Source organism: Caretta caretta, chromosome 2 (genome assembly GCF_965140235.1).
Source record: "Caretta caretta isolate rCarCar2 chromosome 2, rCarCar1.hap1, whole genome shotgun sequence".
Classification (NCBI taxonomy): domain Eukaryota; kingdom Metazoa; phylum Chordata; order Testudines; family Cheloniidae; genus Caretta; species Caretta caretta.
Window position 1 is genome coordinate 192914503 of NC_134207.1, and position 7782 is coordinate 192922284.

General features: G+C 44.4%; 1 pseudogene; it reads left to right on the plus strand.

Annotated features, from left to right (window-relative positions):
* Positions 1-314: 314 nt before the first annotated feature.
* Positions 315-690, plus strand: LOC125631680 (small nuclear ribonucleoprotein F pseudogene; annotated as a pseudogene).
* Positions 691-7782: the final 7092 nt, after the last annotated feature.

Genomic DNA, 7782 nt, shown 5'->3' on the forward strand with positions numbered 1-7782 from the left:
CGAGGCTGCCCAGATCAACATCCTAGCCACAGCCAGGAGACACCTGCTCCTCAAGGGCCCAATCCTGCAGCCCCTTACTACAATAACAATTTCTCCCATGCCCAATCCCAGCAAAATCCAGGGGATTACATGTCTGAGGTAAGAGTCTGTGGGATTAAGTCCTAAAGGAACAGCGTGGGCCTGATTTTTCACGAGCATGGAGTTCCCTCAACTCCCGTGGGAGCTGCAGGTGCTCAGCACCTCTGAAAAATCACACCCTGAAGGTCAAATCCTCAGCTGGTGTGGACAGGTGTAACTGTCTTGCAACCAGTGGAGGCGCGGGCGTCACTTCCTGCCTTTCTCTTAGACTCCAGCGGGTGCACGTGCGGCCCTGCGAGTAATTTTTGTTTTTACCGCTGCCTTGTGCCAGGCCGCATTACCATGAGCTTGCCGCTGAACCCCAAGCCCCTCCTGAACGGGCTGACAGGGAAGCCAGTGATGGTGAAGCTGAAGTGGGGGATGGAGTACAAGGGCTACCTGGTGTCTGTCGACGGCTACATGAACATGCAGCTTGCAAACACAGAAGAATACATAGATGCTGCATTGTCAGGACACCTTGGTGAAGTTCTGATAAGATGTAACATTGTCCTGTACATCAGAGGAGAAGAAGAAGAAGATGGAGAAATGAGAGAATAAGTTTATATATTTCTGGAAAATAAAGATCAGTTTTCACCAAAAAAAACCCCAAAAAACAAAAAAACAGTGGAGCTATATGTAAAGATCCATCACTGAAGAGCTGGCTCTAAGTATCTGTGAATTCCTGCCCATCTTTCCTTTCTTCAGTTACTGCTTTACCAGGATTCATTAACACACCTCATTGAGTTCAGGTAGTCTGACATCTGATCCCTTTCCTAATAAACTCCATGCTTTATTGGTAAGGCAGCAGCCTTCCCCATCCCCAGCCACTCTCTCACCCCCAGTTGATTCTTTTGTGCCATGGTTGCTAAAGCTATTAATTCATGCCACCTGAGCAGAGGCAAAGAAATTAATATGCAAATAACAAAGCAAGTGCCCTCTTCAACATAACTAATCTATTCAAATGCTCTGAGCGGCTGGACGTAAAGCTTTTCCATGGGAAATTAAATATTAATTTGGTGATTATGCCCATGTTTAGAAAAACTAGTCACCTCGGGCCCAAACCTGCAACTCCTTGCCCCCATGAGTAGCCCTCACTTGCAGCACTACATTTGTGAGTAGGGTTCACAAGTTCCAGTCCCTAATAGGTGGGCAAGCACACAGGCAGTGAGGTCGTGTATTGGAAAGAGACCTCCTTACCTGGAGCCTTTACCAAAAAACAAAAACAAAAACAAAAACACATGTGAATTCAAACTCTAAGGTAGAATCTTTTCACTAACTCACATCTTCTAACCTGGGGTTGGGCCCCAAAGGACTTTGGGAGGAGGCAGAGGAGAGAAGGACAGAGGGCAAAGGAAGCTGCATGTTTCCCTGGATCCTTCCCCCACACATGCACTGAAAATGTGCTTCCACGCAGATGGGTTAATGAGTCCTTGAAAGTCACCTGCCTTCCTTCTCTCCTTCTGCAATGCCGTTTAATGAACTAGCTCTAGGAGCTGCTGACAGGCATAGGGCCATGGGCTGAGGCTACAGCTTGCCACCCCAGGCCTTTCTGTGCTCACTCAGTGGTTAAAGTAAGGGCTTCTCTAGACACAAAAGTCATACTGCTTTATCAACACCAGTATATGATAATTAAAGAGGTACAAGCCTCTAGTCGGGGTACCATCATACTGGTAGAAAAGGGCTGATTCAGTATCGTGATGGTGTGGCGGGGGAGAGGCTATACTATAAAAGGCACATTTATCCTAGTGTAACTGCATCCACTCTAGGGGTTGTGCTGGTATAATGATTTTGGTAGCAAAATCCCACCCCCAACCCACATAGTTATACTGGTACAAACTGTATAGGCTGGGCCTAAGCTGAAACAATCACACCCCAATCTCCTCACACCAGCTAAGGATGAGGGGAAGCGCTGCTTGGATAAGCCAGGGAGAGGAGGGGCAGCTCCTCTCTGCTCCCCACTCCTCAGCCATGAGAGTATGTGCCTCACAGCCCCTGTAGATGCCATATCCTCCCCACACCCTGAGCAGCATGTAGCCTTTGGCTGAGTGGGGGAATGGGGGAAGGGAACCAGAAAGAACAAATCCCAAATACAATAGGTTGGGGGGGGGGAGGAACTACACCGCAAAGGAAAAGAAACGAGTGGGAGTGGGGAGGAGCGACAGGAGGGAGTGGAGAGAATAAAAGGGGAGACAAAGTACGTCAGGATGTACCATGAGGGGCGCAGAGTGGGGGGAGTGTCTCTCCACCAACCCATCACTGGGGTGGGGTAACAATAACAAGTTGGGGAGCACTGAACTAATGTATTGGAAACACTCGAAAGAAAAAAGCGGAAAAGGTGCCATATTGTTTGCTATTCTCTGGGAATGCAAAATGTCAGCATGGGATGGATAGACCCCAAAAACAGTTTGTGCATTGAGCCAGTCATGTACAAGCATGTCAGTCAGTGGGAAACCGTATGTTGTGATGGAATTTATTTTCCCACCGGGTAGCTTGCCAAATCCTTGACATCGTAACAAAGTGTTGTGCTTGCTGCCAATCATCTCCCCACCTATCAGTGTAAATGTACCATCTTTAGCTTTGGTGGAGTTTGAATGTACATATTATTGTAAATTGAAAGCAAAAGAAACAAACGTGAATCAATGGATTACAGTGTTATAGCACAATACAGGGTACCAGTGTTCCTACAGTGGTTGTGATACATGGTAGTGTCTTAGGCCCCAGTCTGAGATTAGGGCCTGTGCCTTTAAGGACTGAGCTTTCCAGACAAAGAGTCTGGGCTGGGTGCTATGACGTTCTTGTGGTTACGCACAGCCAGTGTGAATCAGATATGGTATAAAGATGTTATCTAACTACTGATAATAACTGATTAACTCTCTCTATAGGTAATGCATATGACAAAATATGTGATGTAACATATATTTGATTTAGCAGCTTCCTTGGTTTTATATCAGTAATTATGTCCCTTTACTGTTGGTGGAGACGGGATTCCTGTTTGACTCTAACTCTGCCATGTGTGAAAGTAATGGAGTCCTTTTAGCTGTGATGGTTTTACTTGTCTCTACTTATTGTGTCAATGTCTATGCTTTATTTTGGATGCTGTTATTTTTCTCATTTTTATATCTGGTATGCTATTGCCACTTGTACCCATGCAGAGACGAAGGATTGGGGTCTCAGTATGTGTTTGCATGGATCAGCTAGCAGAATCTAGCCCTAACAGTAAAGGAATGGCTAAGAAATGCTGGGCATTCCCATTTTGAATTCCTGATCTATTTCCCTGTGGTATGCATGTATTTTATCTAGTCATCCCATTCATGCTTTGGTGCCAGGACTAGTACCACAAACAGGGCTTCCATTTCCATTTCACCAAAGTCACCGGATGTGTCTGCTGAGTAATGGGAAAGTCTGCAAATTCACTTATGTCAGTATTCTTGTATAGTTATGTCCTTTGTAAAGTCCTTTGAGATCTACTGAGGGAAAGCGCTATGTAAGAGTTTACATTTTATATGTGGGGTCTCCGGGGTAGTCTGCATGTGTCACTGTCTTTGGAATTCCATGGGTGTTTGGTGCCTTGCAGGACTGGGCACTTACTTGCTGGACATGTACTGTATTTATGCTACTTCTTTAACTGTATCGCTGAATGTATTAACCTTATTTTAGGATATTGCAGATTATGTACTATATGAAATGTATGACTTTTAAATCAAACTTTGTACTTTTGGATAATTTAAGCATTATACTCAGATGTATAGACACTCTTTCCTTAACCTGAGTATTATCTAATTTTAACGTTAGCTTTAATACAAATTTCCCTTCCACTGTTACTAACAGACAAGAGCTTTCTCCCATTCCACCATAGCCAAGGTAGTGACACTCATTAGAATTTTCCTCGTCAGTACTTCACATCTCAAAACACCCCCGTGAGGTAGGTTTGTGTTATGAGCTCACTGACACTAGTACTGAAACTGAGGTAGAGAGGTTAAGTGATTTGCTCATGTTAGAGCTGGGAGTATGATTCATGAACTTCTGTTTCCCAGCTCTGTCTCAAGAGTAGCAGTAGGTGAAGAATGCTCTCCCTGGATGGCAGAGGAGATAGAATGCAGGCAATATCACCTCTGTGCCTCCTTTCATTACAAATCAGGGGAATAAGTCATTACAGCCCTATTCTCAGCGGTAGGGAACTTCTGATCAGGGAATAGGTAGAGGGCAGGAAAAAGCCATGGAATGAGGGATTACGGGAAGGTGTTGGAGGACTAGCAGCCCTCAGTTGTTGTGTCCTAGCGCTAGAGAGAGCCTGAGTGAGCAGCTATACTCTGCCCCGTATTCCGGATCATACTGCTAAATCATACAATTGTCACCGCTACATGTGAGTGAGAGGAGTTTGTGTCTGAAAACTGCCCATGAAAAGGATGAGAAAAAAATCTCCCAGGGCAAACTTGATACAATTGCACTTTTTATTTATCAGAAGAACAAATGAAACATCCCAAACAGGCACTAAATCCAACAAATGAAAAAAAGCTATCTGGAGATCTAAAAATATTCAGAGCATTTCACTGGGTACACAAGAAAAAACATCCCCAGGGGTGTGTACAAGAAGTACCATGCTTATTTCTCCTTCTCCCCAAAGCTTGTCCTGGTACTTGGAAATACAGCTGTGCCAGGCTGTCTCAGGGAAGTCTATTCCACCTCACACAAACTGGTATTTGGAACTGGGTTTCTATATGGTTAAAGGGATATTTGGCTGAAAACAAAAAGGAGAGAGCTGCACACACACAAAGGCAGGTGCTAGCTTCAGTTAGAGAGAGAAAAGATGAACAGAGTGGCTTGCTTTAATACACAAAAAGAAAAGGAGTACTTGTGGCACCTTAGAGACTAACAAATTTATTTGAGCATAAGCTTTCATGAGCTACAGCTCACTTCATCGGATGCATGCTGTCGCTCACGAAAGCTTATGCTCAAATAAATTTGTTAGTCTCTAAGGTGCCACAAGTTCTCCTGTTCTTTTTGCGGATACAGACTAAGACGGCTGCTACTCTGAAACCTGCTTTAATACAGTGAGCCTTACAACTTATAGGGTACGTATATATCCATTACCTGTGGAGCTGATTCAGTCAGTCCTCACTGCTGAGCTTTGCCTGGGGCCTGGCTTCTGATATGCAGAGTACAAAGCTGCTGGGGCTGAGAGGGGAGGAAAAAATCGGACTGAGCATTTCTTTCCTTCTATTCATGCTTCAGAGGGTGGAGATGGGAGTGGCCTGAGAATCTGCACAGGAGCCCTTGGGCTCCCAAGAAATATCTTGTGCTTATGGCTAGTTCTATTCTTGCTCAGTGATAGATGGCTTGGCCGCTCTGTCACAGGCAGACACATAAGTCATGTATATTATGGAGTGCAACCGTTCATTGCCACAAGAAATATTGTCCCCAGGAAAACTAGCAGGGTTTGTGCTTCTCTTTAAAGTTGTTATTAAGCCCTGTGTTCACACAGTGCTGGATCTCTGTCTCTAATTGCACCTGCTGGGTGAGAGACAGTCAAAGCAGGCCTACCCTGGGAGAAGATAGGGATGCTGTGAGCGCTGAGGCAATTGGTTGACCAGTATGTACAGATGTCAAATGGCTTGCTACTGCACCCCTGGAAACAATGGACAGATAGTAGCAGCTATAGCCAGAGCAGATGAAGCATGTCATCCAGGAGTGCTGCCTGCCTGCTTTAGGCTCTTCCAACCCCTGCACATGTTCTGCTGAGAGAAGGCAGGCCTGGATGGTGGCTGTTGATAGCATAATTCATGTTTATTTACAGCTTGTTGTTATTACCACTGACTTGATATGTATGACGTGTTTTACTTCACCGTGTGTAGTTTGCTGGACGTTATGGTGCTTCTGAATAAATCTGTGCAAAAACCAAAAGCAATTATGCTGATTTGGTTAGTGGGTTTCAAAACGGATATGCATCAATGTGGCTGAATCTGGCCCTTGGACACGGTTTTACTAATGCAAAATAATTTACGCTGAAATAACCTATTTGGTCACTTATACACGTAGCTTATAACAATAACATTTTGTTGTCCATCTTCAGATTGTGGAGCTCCATTGCCTTTAAAGGGGCTATAGCAGTCTACACCAGCAGAGGATATGTCCCACCACAGCCGTTCTATATTACAATGTAAAATACCTTTTAGTGCTCTATTTTGTCTCTTCTTCTGCAGCCCCTGGCACAGCCTTCCTATATCTCTCCAATTAACTGATCATGTCTTCTGAAAAAAAATCTCTTGTGCTTTTAATTTCCCTTGCCCACTACCATTAGCCTTCCATATTAGTGAACTCTTCTGTTTATTTACCATGAAATGTCCTCACAAGGCTATTGCTTTCATTATTCCACATGTCATATTGTATAATTTAAATGTAGCAAAGTGTTTTCAGGTATAGTTTGAAGGAAGTTTTACTAAATATAGGCCCAGTTCTGTAAACACTTATGCATGTGCATAACTTCATGGACTATAGGTTTCAGAGTAGCAGACGTGTTAGTCTGTATTTGCAAAAAGAAAAGGAGTACTAGTGGCACCTTAGAGACTAACCAATTTATTTGAGCATAAGCTTTCATGAGCTACATGCATCCGATGAAGTGAGCTGTAGCTCACGAAAGCTTATGCTCAAATAAATTGGTTAGTCTCTAAGGTGCCACTAGTACTCCTTTTCTTTGCATGGACTATAGTTAACAAAGGAAAACTAAGCAATATACTTCTCCCCGTGAGCCAGGGCATCTTGAATTTGCCCTGTGAAACAAATAACTTGTGTCTTTGTTTCTTGGAAGTCACATATCATGTGACATGACATCATGCTGTGACAATACAGTTGCGCTGTGTCACGCACTCAATATTGTGTTGCAGACATGACTCTGCAACAAGTTGCTGAGTGTGCCAAAATAAAACCAGGGCTTTTAAATTGTTAAAATTGTGACTAACTGCAAAATGGAGATTTCAGTTCAGTGTTCTTTAGTAAGGTCTAGGAAGTCTCAGGCTAGCTCTTTTCAGGGCTTGAATCAGCAGTTCTCTTGCAGGGGCCTGTTCTTCCCAAGTCCATTTAACTACTCTGGGGCATTCCAGGAGCTCCCAGAAATGTCTCTTAGCGCTTGACCCTGGAAGGTGCTCAGCACCATCCATTCCCAGTGGTTACAGTGAGTTATGGTTGTTCAGCATCTTTCAAGAGGCACTTGGAGGATCAGGTTCAGAAAGGGCCAGATTCTGACGCCCACACTCAGAATGAACAATGCCTTGCTTCCCAAGGGGTCCCACTGATATCAGTAACGTACCGTGCCACAGGAATAAGGGCACCAGGTTTAACTTCATGCTTAATTTCACCTATTTGTCTTATAATGAACAAAACCCCCTCTCCTCTGGGCTCTGAGGCCTAAGGCATGGATGCCTCCTGTGCTTTCCCAAGTTAGACACAATCAGTGGTAACTGTTGCAGCCGTTGAGGCTGTCCTGGGCCTGCCCTGGTGACCTCCTGACAGACTGCAGTATACAGCCACCTTACAACCATGTTCTGGAGGTTCCTACTCAACCATTAGAATACCCTGAGCAGGTTTATACCTGTTTCTGTCTTCGCTTGAGGAGCAGGCAAAGGAGCAAGGTCAGAGTGCCCAGTAATGATTCCTTCAGGTTCCTAACCC